The following is a 12747-nucleotide window of genomic DNA, read 5'->3' as shown; positions in this document are numbered from 1 at the left end:
ATCTTCATCATCATCATGAGAAGCTGGAGGAGAGAGTTGAAACATCAGGCAAAGAAGACAAATATTTGCCAGTGCATGGGGTAAGAAAAATAATTAAAGATATATTCTCTATTTGTAGTGTTTGTATACAACAGCAATGACACCAAATGCCACTGATTCTCATGTCATGTGACTGACAGTGATTTGGCAAGTTGATAAAAAGCTTAAAGAGAAAATGAAACTGAGAAAATATTGCTAAAATTAGTATATATGAAAATTTCATATCTTTTGCTGATATATAATGTCTCTATTTAATTATTTTCTCTAAATTGTTAAAGATGCTACATCTTCGAATCAGATGAACAATCATGGTGCTAACAATGCTTTTATTTTAGTTCCAAATCCCAGAGAACACAAATTGAAAAAATAAATAAATAAATTACATTGGATTAAAATATCTGCCAAATGCATAAATGCATAAATGCATAAATTGTGATTTTACATTTAAGCAGGAATTAAAGTTTAAATTGTAAAATCATTCCTAGTTAAAAGACTGAATAGTAGAAAAGAGCAGATACTAACCTTCTGAAGATGAGATGTGAAATACAAGAATCAATATTAGCAACCAATTTGTTTTTATCTTATTTGACTTCATTTTACAATCACAGGTGTTGTCGCACAGAGTGAATTACAAAGTTGGTTTCGATTTTGAAAACCAAAACAACCTGTTCTGCATTTAAAGGGCTCATGTCATGCATTGTTTATTTGTATTATTATTTTTCCTGAACATGTGAGATTTTACTGCAGAAAATCTGCTGAATGAGGGAAACAGGAGAATATGTTTAAGCAAATCATTCACAAAGAGAACAAATCACCAAATAACATTTAGATCATACATTTATTAAAAACAAATACAATCGTTACAATTGATGTCCCACTGAGCAAACGACGTCCAAACGACGTCATTTCAACGTCTTTGTCGGAATATAGACATGATCTGGACGTCGGGTGGACGTCTCATGTTTGTTGGGGTGAGCCATATCAAAAAAAAAATTACAGATGCCTGAGTGAAATAACAATGAGAAAACAGTTTGCACACTGTTGCATCTGAATAATTCTGTTATTAGACATAAATGCTTTTGTAGAACATAAATACTCTAAGAAACAAGATTGTGAGTTTGCATTGTGTTTTTTATTAAAAACTGAAAGCAGTAAAATTAATCTGGGTTGATTCTAGATCTTCATATGCTTTAAAAATATATTGCAAGAAACATCAAAATGTAATTAAGATGTAAGTTTAATAACTTTTACAGAATTGTTATGTAGAATTACTTGATTTGGGTGAATTTCATGAATTCTATAAGCTGTAGTATGCAGCTACAATTGAGGACAGAGTAAAATTTATTGGAACAGCAACATTTAGACTCAGATTATTTCTTAATGTGACTATTAATATAACAAGTGCACTTAATATTGCTCCAAAATTGGAATGTTCATCCCTTTTTTAGCGAAAATAAAAATTCAGTAAAATGAAGAAAATATGTCTGTATATTACAGATAATAGCAGATTCTAAATTTCTTCATTTTACGATTTCTCTCTGATTGTCTTTTATCGTGTGAAATCTTCCTCTTCATGCACTGATCATTTCTCCAGCAGTCTTCCTTGATATAGAACTTGTTTCACAATAACACACAGTCTGATTCAGAATTCAGAACCATTACAGCGGTACGAAAGAAACTGCTTGTTGTTTTATTTATTTTCATGCAGAGGCTTTATGGGCTGTATAATCAGCACTAAAGAAGCCAACAGTAACACTGGATAAAACAAGAAAGAGCTGAGGAAGTATTCGATATATACCATAAGCAAACTCAACAACATCTCTAAAATCAGAACAACTGAAGCAATAAACACACAAGAAGATGAAAAAGTCACTGAAGGAAGAAGTAACTCGATTACTTTTATCTTCATTTTGGGGTCTAATTTGAACGCTGCAATTGCAATCACAATTATTATAAGAATTATTGTGAGCATCACTCCAAACAGAGCAGTGAGCACAATTTCACACAACACCATGAGTTCAGCACCTACTGCACAAAACCAGAATAGCAGGAGTAATTCTTGGACATTCAGTTTTTGGGGCTCGAGTGAGAAATGTATGAATTCGCAAGCCCCAGTTGTGACTCCAAAAGCAGCACAACATGCTATGGAAAAATCGGGAAAAAGTCCTAATGCTAGCGATTGATCCAAGAATCTCTCCTAAACCTACTGCAAATAAAAGCTCTGAATCAAATATTCCATTGTTTCCACCGTTTCCATTGTTATTTGGCTTGTACATTGTGAAATACTTTAAAAATGCAGCCACAACTGTGGAGCACAGAGACAAATTTAGTGCAAAAGCAACATGTGGACTCATAGTGGTTCTTAAAGACACCATAAATGCCACAAGGCCAGCTAAAGTTACCACAAAAACTAACATATTTTCCGCCTTTTCAACAGCCAGATAAACTGCGATCACTGAAATGATCAGACTCCATCCGACCACTCCTAAAATGTCACGCATTGCAGATAAGAACTGATTTTCTCCAAGTTTGCTGTCTATTTCACTTAGTCTTTTCAAAAGCTCCAGCCTTTCTGACTGTAACTGTTGTCTCAATACTGAGTAAAATCTGTGATCATTGAGCCAAACTATCTTGTCTATTTCTGCTACGAGAGCTGCAGCTTGAGCAGGTTTTGGTTCAGAGTCCCTTATGATGTAAAATCTTCCTCCACACGCGTTGATCATTTCTCTGGACGCTCCTGTGAGACGTTCCTGGTGATTTTGGAGCAGAAGAACAATGCAGTACTGCAGGACTTCTGCTCCCAACAGCTCCTGGGCTCGTTTCACAATATCACACTGTTGTGATTGTTGATCTTCCAGATTCAGGACCATTAAAACGGCATGAGGTCCAGGAGACGAGAGAGACAGCATAGTGAAGATCTGTCTTGCTGTGTCCTCATCACAGAGGTTTGATCCAGTGATCAGCATCATTCTACGACCCTCGTCTGTAATTACTGGAGTCTTTACAATCTCTCTGTCCTCCTGTCCACCATCTTACTCTCCTGACAGAAGATCTGCAGCACTGAATCTGGACTGACCTGTGATTCCCACTATCAGGATCCTCAGAGCCTCATCATGAGAAGCTGGAAGAGAAAGCGAAGCCATGCAAAGAAAAACAATTTGCAAGTGGGGTAAGAAAAATAATCAGATATATTCTCTAAAAACAAGTGTTTAGTACATTTGCCTTGTTTTAAAGACATTACAACATTTTTGCTTGAAAAGCAGACTAATGCTAATTAAGAAAAGGTATTTGCAGTGAAATGTGGTGTAGGATTTACTTTAAAACTGTTCTCACTCAGAAATTGCTATTCAGTTTCACAGATAATTAAATTTAAAAAACTGCAAGAATCATATTAAATTAAATGTAAAGTTAAATAAACTAAAAGACTATTTTCTTGCATAACATAATCCAATAACCTCTTATATATATAGATTCGAAAAATCACTTCACATATCACTGCAAGTTTGCTGAAAGTCTGAAAGTAAAAAAATGAAAAGTGAATTCTGGCTACGTAGTAGATTAATCTATAGTATTCAGACTTTTGTTGATAAACACTGTCTCTGATTGTGTATTTGCTCCAAATTATTTTAAAGGTTGTATTTTTAAATGAGAGGAACAATCATAGTGCCAAAAATGCTGTTCTTGTGATTTAAATTATGAGAGAACTCAAACTCAAACATTACACTCAAAATAAAGGTTCCAAAAGGTTGTTTTAGAAGTGATGCCATAGAAGAACCATTTTTGGCTCCCCAAAGAACCTTTCAGTGAACCGTTCTTAAAAGAACCATTTTGAAGAACATTTTAAAATGAACCTTTTTCAAATTTAAAGAAGCTTTTCTGCATTTGAAAGATTCTGTGGATGTTCAAGGTTCTTCATGGAACCATTGATGCCAATAAAGAACCTTTATTTTTAAGAGTGTAGATTAAAGCATTTGCCAAATGCATATTTAATGCTTTGAATTTGAGGTTTAAGCAGGAATTAGTTAAAATTACAATCAAATTAATAAAAAATAATTGTTGGCTAAATAGTAAAAGAGAGCAGATACTAACCTTCTGAAGATGAGATGTGAAATGCAAGAATCAATATTAGAAGCCAGTTTGATTTTCTCTTGGTTAATTCCATCTGAAGCAAGTTGCTGAGTTAGTTTTCAACGTGACAAAAACAAACAAATCCAACCTAGATTTTGCGGTTTTGTGAAAAGATTTGTGTCATTCTTGATTTATTTCGTTATTTCCCCCTGAGGGCTTTTTATAATGTTAGTAAAATAGTTTTGGGACAAAACAATCATAACTTAGCAATAATTGACCATTTTCCACCCAGTCTCTGCAATGACCATCTAAAAGAAAAACATGGTTTAGGAGCTGCTTCTCCTTTAAGGCTTATGAAAAAAAGTAAAACATCTTTACATAAGAAATAAGTATCAACATGCCCAGCCACAGCCCATGTGTGAGACTGCAGAAAACCCAGTGAATGAAGGAAACAAACAAACCTACAGATATTTATTGAAAACTAAATGTCACATTTTATGTGAAATGCTTAAACTCTTAGAAATGTTTCACTTTAATAACATTGAGGATACACACCGTTTACACACTGTAGCTCCCAAGTTACACCCCTAGTTACTAGTTATTAGGGGTTCAAGCACGTAGCGCTGAAACCCTATTGTAACTGTTAGAATGGTACAGATCAGCGATCTCCACGTAAAACTAATTGTACAGACCAAACCGTAAGTCATAGAGACTTGAAACTTGGAGAAATAGTGGTACTCACACCACCGACAACGTCACTTAGACTCACTTCAATTGGCCTGGCGGGAGCACTACAGTGATTAAAAGTACGAAATCACTCATAACTCCTAAACCATCAGTTGCAGGCTCAACTGTCTTATGTCGTTGGAATCTTTGGGTCACACCGGACAAAACGCATGCCTCAGATTCGATCATGAGCCTCTGTGAAATTTTCGATTTTTAGCAAAACCCACTTTTGTGAAATAGTCCTAGGTTTTTCGTCCGATCGGAAGCAAACCAGTCGCAAAGGGGCGCAAAAATGCTCGAAAGGGGCAGGGCCACTTTTAGTAAAATGCCTGTAACTCCTGAACGGAATGAGATATCTTCGCCAAACCCGTCCACTGGGAGGCAATGTTACATTTTTCAAGGGCGTACATAATTGCACATTGCGTGTTTTTTCACACATACATGCAATATTTGCATCATATGACAGAACTCCTTGTTCTGGACAACTTTGCCTCTAGAACCAGAAATCATTTGTCAAATGTTTGAGGAGATGTCAAAAACCTACTTTTGCAAAGTAGTCCTAGGTTTTTCGCTCAGTCTGAAAAAAACAAACAAAAAAAAACACTGCAGTACAACTCTCTGGACTCTCTAGGTCAATAATTATCAAAAAATTAAGCCTAAAGGAAAACTCAAAACTTCACAAAACCTGCTGAGCACATTCGACGGGTGATTCTAAACAAGCATGCAAAGTTTTAAAGTGCTCCTATTATGCCATTTTAAAGGTTGTTAATATTGTTTTAATAGATTCCTAAAACAGGTTTACATGTATGCAAGGTCAAAAAACACTTTAGTTTTCTCCAAAACTCCATCTGATTGGTCAGATGGCGCAGTCCTTTATGATTGGTCTACCGCATACAGTGCGTGTAGGAAAACTAAATGCCTATTGCCATTAACTTAATGCCAGCCCTGGAGAATTGTCAATACATAGAAAAGATGGCATCGATTTTACCATACCAATTCGAGCCAGAGTCTGACGATGAAACAGCTGAAGTGGCTGATCGACAAGTTAGCACAGTCTACCGTGGAAAGTGCTCACAATTTGCTTATGTAAGTGAACCGGGCACACTTCTGTGTTGTGAACTTCAACATTGTATTATGAATTAAGGCGGCTTTCACACCAAACGCGGAAAGCGCTGCGCTGGCCGCTGGGTTCAGTCAGTGCAGCCTTTCAGAGCGCAGCGGAAAAATTTCAACTCATTTGAACTTTGAGCGCAGCGCATGTGGCTTGCGCGGTCGACGCAGAAACAAGCCGTCCTCATGCGGTGCAAGCAATTGAAATGAATGGGTTTCACAGTGCAGGGCTTTCTGCATTCGGTGTGAAAGCCGCTTTGTGTGCCATCCTTTATCATTCCTCCAACTAATGAGACAGACAGACATTCAAGCTGCATCAATCACAAATTTTTAGACTACAGTGGATCCACAGCTGAACAACAGAACGTCTAGGTTACATCTGTAACCCTCGTTCCCTGAAGGAGGGAACGGAGATGTTACGTCGAGTGACGTATTTGGGATTGTACTTGGGAGCCCAATCACCTCTGAGCTAAAGAGAAAAGGCCAATGAAAATTGGCGAGTGGATCTTGCACAGCAAGCCACTCCCCGTACATACGGGTATATAAGACGGCAGTGTGCATCCACTCATTCAGGTTTTTGCTGAGGAGCCGAGCCAAAACCCAGCATTCAGCATAGTTCAGGATTGTGGCAGGGGGACGTAACGTCTCCGTTCCCTCCCTCAGGGAACGAGGGTTACAGATGTAACCTAGATGTCAGTCGTTCACTCCGACGTTACGTCGAGTGACGTATTTGGAATCGACCCATGGAAAACGCCACAATGCTGAACCACATTACGTGGCTGAACGCAAATGCTGACAGGCAAGCGTGTCAGAACAAATGGTTCGACACGTAACCTTCCCAACGCCCTGTAGGCCGAAAGAGGACTACCAGGGGTGCCAGATTTCTGAAGCATCTGTTGGGAGGGTGGAGCACATTGAATAATGTGGGATAAAGAGAAATTTTTTTTTTTTTTTTTTTTTTAGGGAAACACGGGTTAAGAGGGTATTCCCGTGGAACAATACTGAGACAGGCTGCCACAACCGGAGGCTGAAGGAGGTCCACTACTGGAGCACAGTCACGGACTACTCCGTCCTAGTCCGGGCTGCGGGGCACGGAGGACCCAGTGTTCAGAGGAACGACTGGGAAGAAAGCGCACGGATCCACAAGGAATGGCGCAGCAAGCCAACACCGAGCCTACCTCCCTGTATTGGTGTTATGTTAACACACGGGAGGAAACAGGCTCTACGTGGAGATTATAGAATCTCGCGAAGGTGTTAGGTGTCGCCTGGCCTGCAGCTCTACAGATGTCTGCTAGAGAGGCGCCGTGCCTACCACGGCTTGGGGAAGGCCAGCGAGGTCTGCCGCGTCCCGTCCAGGAGCCACACGTGGAGGTTCCACAGGTCAGGGCACGGGTGCCAGATCGTGCCCATCCCCTGAGAAAGAAGGTCCTTCCTCAGGGGAATTTTCCAGGGAGGGGCTGTCGCGAGAAGCATGAGGTCAGCAAACCAGGTTCGGGTGGGCCAATAAGGTGCAACCAGCAGAACCTGCTTCTCGTTCTCCCTGATCTTGCACAGGGTCTGTGCAAGGAGGCTCACTGGGGGAAAGGCGTACTTGAGGAGTCCCCGGGGCCAGCTGTGTGCCAGCGCGTCCCTGCCGAGGGGAGCCTCGGTCAGGGAGTAAAAGAGCCGGCAATGGGAGGATTCCGGGGAGGCAAACAGGTCTACCTGAGCCTCTCCGAATCGATTCCAAATTAGCTGGACTACCTGGGGGTGGAGTCGCCATTCTCCAGGATGGGTGAGCTGTTGTGAAAGCGCATCGGCTGCACGATTCAGCTCTCCTGGAATGTGAACAGCGCGCAATGATTTGAGCCGCGTCTGACTCCAAAGGAGGAGATGGCGGGCGAGTTGCGACATGCGACGGGAGCGTAGACCCCCCTGGTGGTTAATGTACGCTACGGTCGCTGTGTTGTCCGTGCGGACTAGCACGTGTTTGTGTCGCAGCATCTGTAGAAACCGCCAAAGCGCGAGAAACACTGCTAGCAACTCGAGGCAATTGACATGCCAATGCAGTCGAGGTCCTGTCCAGGAGCCCGAAGCTGCTTGCCCGTTGCAAACGGCACCCCAGCCCGTCATGGAGGCATCTGTGTTGACCACTACATGCCTGGACACCTGTCCTAAGGGCACTCCCGCCCGTAGGAAGGCAGGGTCTGACCACGGGCTGAAGAGAAGGCGGCACTCCGGGGTAACGCTGACCCGGAAGGTACCGCGGTGCCATGCCCATCTTGGGATCTGGTTGTGTAGCCAACGCTGAAGCGGTCTCATATGGAGCAAGCCGAGTGGTGTTACAGCGGCTGCGGCTGCGGCTGTGGCTGCCATATGCCCCAGGAGCCTCTGGAAGTATTTGAGAGGGACCGCTGTCTTGTGTCTGAAAAGTTTCAGACAGTTCAGCATTGACTGCACGCGCTCATTCGTGAGACGTGCTGTCATGTTGACCGAATCGAACTCCATACCGAGAAAAGAGATGCTCTGCACAGGGGAGAGCTTGCTATTCTCCCAGTTGACCTGAAGCCCCAAGTGGCTGAGGTGCCGGAGCACTAGGTCCCTGTGTTGACACAACAGATCTCGAGAGTGAGCTATTATTAGCCAGTTGTCGAGATAGTTGAGGATGCAGATGCCCTGACTCCACAGTGGAGCCAGGGCACCCTCCGTGAGTTTGGTAAAAAATCGGGGGGGACAGGGACAAGCCAAAGGGGAGGACTTTGTACTGATATGCTCGACCCTCGAAGGCAAACTGAAGAAACAGTCTGTGTCGAGGCAAGATCGAGACATGAACGTACGCATCCTTCAGGTCGATGGCTAGAGTTGGGGTACTCGGACTCGTACTCGGACTCGAGTCCGGTCTCGAGTACAATTTCTAGGCGACTCGGACTTGTCATGGACTCGGATGCATTTTTACTCTGACTTGACTCGGACTCAAGCCTTTCGGACTCGGAAAATATCCCGAGTCCGTCCAAGTCCAGAGACAGTTGACGGAAATGTCACTGACTCGATGCATTATCACGAAAGTGATATTTAGTATTTGCATGTGTTTTTAAGTCTTGTCCAGTAGCTACTTGAAAGCCGACGGTTTATGCGTGCACACACTCAAAGCGCGATCACAGAACGCGACTCTCAGTCAGTGTGCGAATGTCGAGTTCTCTTTCGCTTCTAATAGGTTCTGTTATTGCTACACACATGCTCGTATTAGAGACTATTCATGTAAATGAAGTCGGTTTTGTCTTAAGTAAACCTGAACAGCTGGGAGAAACACTGATGCGTCAAAATATTTGAAATGTGCGTCAGATCTTAAAGCGACAGCAGCGTAAACCTGCAGCAGCCGACCATGTCAAACAATAATCAAACAACAAAAGAAAAAGAAAATCACTCACTGTTCTTGACTGAATCACGTATTAACTGTAATAAGAATTATCTTTAATGTATACAGTGAAGATTTTGCAGTGTTTTATTTTAACATTTATTACTTCATGAAATGTCTGTAGCCTATTTCTGTAATAGCCTTTAGATAGACCTACATAAAAAAACGTACAAAAAAACCTACAATTCTATTTTAAAAAAAGATTCTATTTTAAAAAATATTCTTTTATGTGTATTTTTGATTAATATATGTATTAATACTTTTGCTTGTAAGTAATACTTGGAGTGTTTACTTGCCTTGAGCTCCAGAATGTTTTACTTACATTAGTTGATTAGTTTTTTTCTGCATTGAAATTATTATTATTTAAACATGGTGGCAGTTTCTAGCTTGAAAGAAAAATAATTTTTCTAACATCTTTGCAGCAACAGTTTTTATGGGTCCAAAACCATCTTGGCTGTGCATAATTTTTAATAATTAAATGGCCCATCATCAATTATTTTTTATATAATGTAATTTATTGTAATTAATGTAACTATAAATGCATTAAAAAATAAAACAGGTGTGAGTTTGCTGTGACTTACGGAAAGTATAGGTAGGGCTTTATACACAGTGTGTACTATTGTAAAAACTAGGTTTATCCCTCACAGCCTCATTTTCATTCAAGAAAAAAAAAGTCATATACAACCCAAAACACACACAGCCACAATCAGAAATAAAAGAGGTGCATTTTCTGCTCTTAAGGTCCCATTCACCAAGATACCTACTCCTTTACCCCCACCCTAGAATTTATACATTTACTACATCAATGAATAAAGTCAAGTCCCGCCCTATAATTTTTCACATTCTAAAACCTGTTTTACTCTAAAATATGTCACATTACATAGATCACCCATAACTTCTGTTGCATGACTTTAAGTTTGCTAAGCAGAGCATGGACACTAATTATGAGATGTTGTGAAATCAAAAATCAAAATGGCAAGATCCACTGAAGGTTTGCTTTTCTTACATGTCAAGTGACATTGCATTTTTCTAGTTGTAAAGGTTAAAAACAGGGGTGCCCAAACTCGGTCCTGGTCCTTGGTTTAGCTCCAACTTGCCTCAAAACACCTGCCAGGGGGTTTCTAGTATGCCTAGTGTAAGCTTGATTAGCTGATTCAGGTGTGTTTAATTGGGTCTGGAGCTAAAATCTGTAGGACACCGGCCCTCCAGGACCGAGTTTGGGCACCCCTGGGTTAAAACAATGTTAAGATACTGACAAACAGTAGTGTTTCCTTGGACTCGGACGGACTCGACTCGGACTCGGCCCTTTGGGACTCGGACTTGAGTCCGACTCAGCCCATTTTGGACTCGGACTCGTCTCGGACTTGATTGGTAAAAGACTCGGACTCGACTCGGACTCGACTTAGGTGGACTCGAACCCAACACTATTGATGGCTGCAAACCAATCCTGATGACGCACACATGACAGAATGCGTTTGGGGGTGAGCATCTTGAACGGTAGCCTGTGAAGGTACCGATTCAGTGCTCGAAAATCCAGGATCGGTTGTAACCCACCGCTCTTCTTGGGTACGATGAAGTACGGGCTGTAGAACCCCGACTTCATCTCGGCTGGAGGGACAGGCTCGATTACGTCCTTCGCCAGGAGGACTGCAATCTCTGCACGTAAGACAGAGGCATCTGTGTCTGACTGGACAGATGTGAAATGAATGCCTCTGAACTTGGGCGGACGCCTCGCAAATTGAATTGCGTAGCCGAGTCGTACTGTCCGGATCAGCCAGCGAGACGGGCTGGGAAGCGCTAACCAGGCCCCCAGTCGACGTGCTAGTGGAATCAGGGGGACGGTAGTGGACGTACCGGCAGTGGGGCAGCCCGGGAGGGGCAGGGGGCTGACCCCAGAGAGCGGAGCGCTCTGGAGGAAAGCCATGCTGCTGTGAGCAGCACTTACCTGCTGCCCTGGGTTCCGTGTTGGCGAAATGTGGGTCCGAGTCGGAAGCTGAGGAGACTGGGCGTCGCTCAGGAACCGAACTGGAGGCCGAAAACCTGGAGATAGAGAAGACTGCTCTTTTTTTGAGTGGGTGGCGGCAGCGTAGACACCATCCCCCGGCCTTCCCCCCGGGGGTGGGGGCAACGATGTTGAGACCGCCCGAAGAACAATCTCCTCCATCTCCAGGCTGCCCGTGTCAGGGTCGCATCGCAGCCTTGCGGGTCTTCCCTTTGGCAGGGCAGCAGGCTGCGCCGTCTTCCTGCGGCTGGCTCGACGCCCCTGCTGAGGGGTTGCCCCTTGTGGTGGTGCAGGGGGCAGAGCAGGTGTAGATGCTGCAGGGGGGCGCCCTCGGCGACGAGCAGGCGGCGGTCGAGCTCCCGACGCTTTGTCACGGCGGGGCAAGATGTGTTTAATTGCCTCAGTTTGCTTCTGGACTGCCGAGAACTGCTGGGCGAAGTCCTCGACAGTGTCGCTGAAAAAGCCAACCTGGGAGACAGGTGCGTCGAGAAAGCGACGAAAGTCAAGTACGATCCCAAATACATCACTCGACGTAATGTCGGAGTGAACGACTGAGGGGGGGAACTACAGAAGCGTGATTTAGCCGGTTAGCAAGACATGTGCAGGGTTGCTACACAACATAACATACACAACTACGTATTTTGAACAATCGCTAGAAAATACAATCTTTGTAGATTCATCTTTTGGAGAAAACAGCGTAGGATACAGCGTCTTCTCGACATGGCGTAAACCACCTGGAAATTTTACTGTTTGTGGGCGGGCAAGTTGTTTGCGATGTAGAACGTGGGCGGACATTATGCAAATGTGTTACTTTGTGACTTATAGCCGTAACAGAAAAAGATTCAAATTCCTGGCGACTCATTCAGGCGATTGTGAGCTGATTCTTTTTTTTTTTTTTTTGATAGACAGTAACTTTATTTATCGTGCACTGTCAGCTTCACAACTTTGCAGATAGTTTATGTTCACATGCAGCTACATGACACACTGCATGAAAGATCATATTTGAATAGGAGTACTTTAAGGAGATCAGACCACAGCTGGTACTATAACAGTCATAAACATTACAACACATATTCTATGGTAAATTCCCAAGACTTTGGAAAGAAAGTCTTTCTACATAATGTCTTTTTTCAAATGTGTTTAAAAGCCTTAAAACGCTTGAACCCTGGTAATCAATCTTGAAGCTATATGTATAAGTGATGCTGTAGAGCATAATTAATATGCTCAAAGAAGCAACCGTATGACTTGGCATATTTATTAAAAGCTGACAGCAGTAAAATTAATCTAGACTGATTCTAGACTTCATGCACAGCAGTATTAGATCAGCTTTTAATAGTCTTGATGATGGTGATGCATGTTTTAATGGGTTCTGATGTGACAATGATGAACAATTAATATTCATTAAGAA

This window comes from Labeo rohita, chromosome 25 (genome assembly GCF_022985175.1).
Source record: "Labeo rohita strain BAU-BD-2019 chromosome 25, IGBB_LRoh.1.0, whole genome shotgun sequence".
Lineage (NCBI taxonomy): Eukaryota > Metazoa > Chordata > Actinopteri > Cypriniformes > Cyprinidae > Labeo > Labeo rohita.
This window is presented reverse-complemented; position numbering follows the sequence as displayed.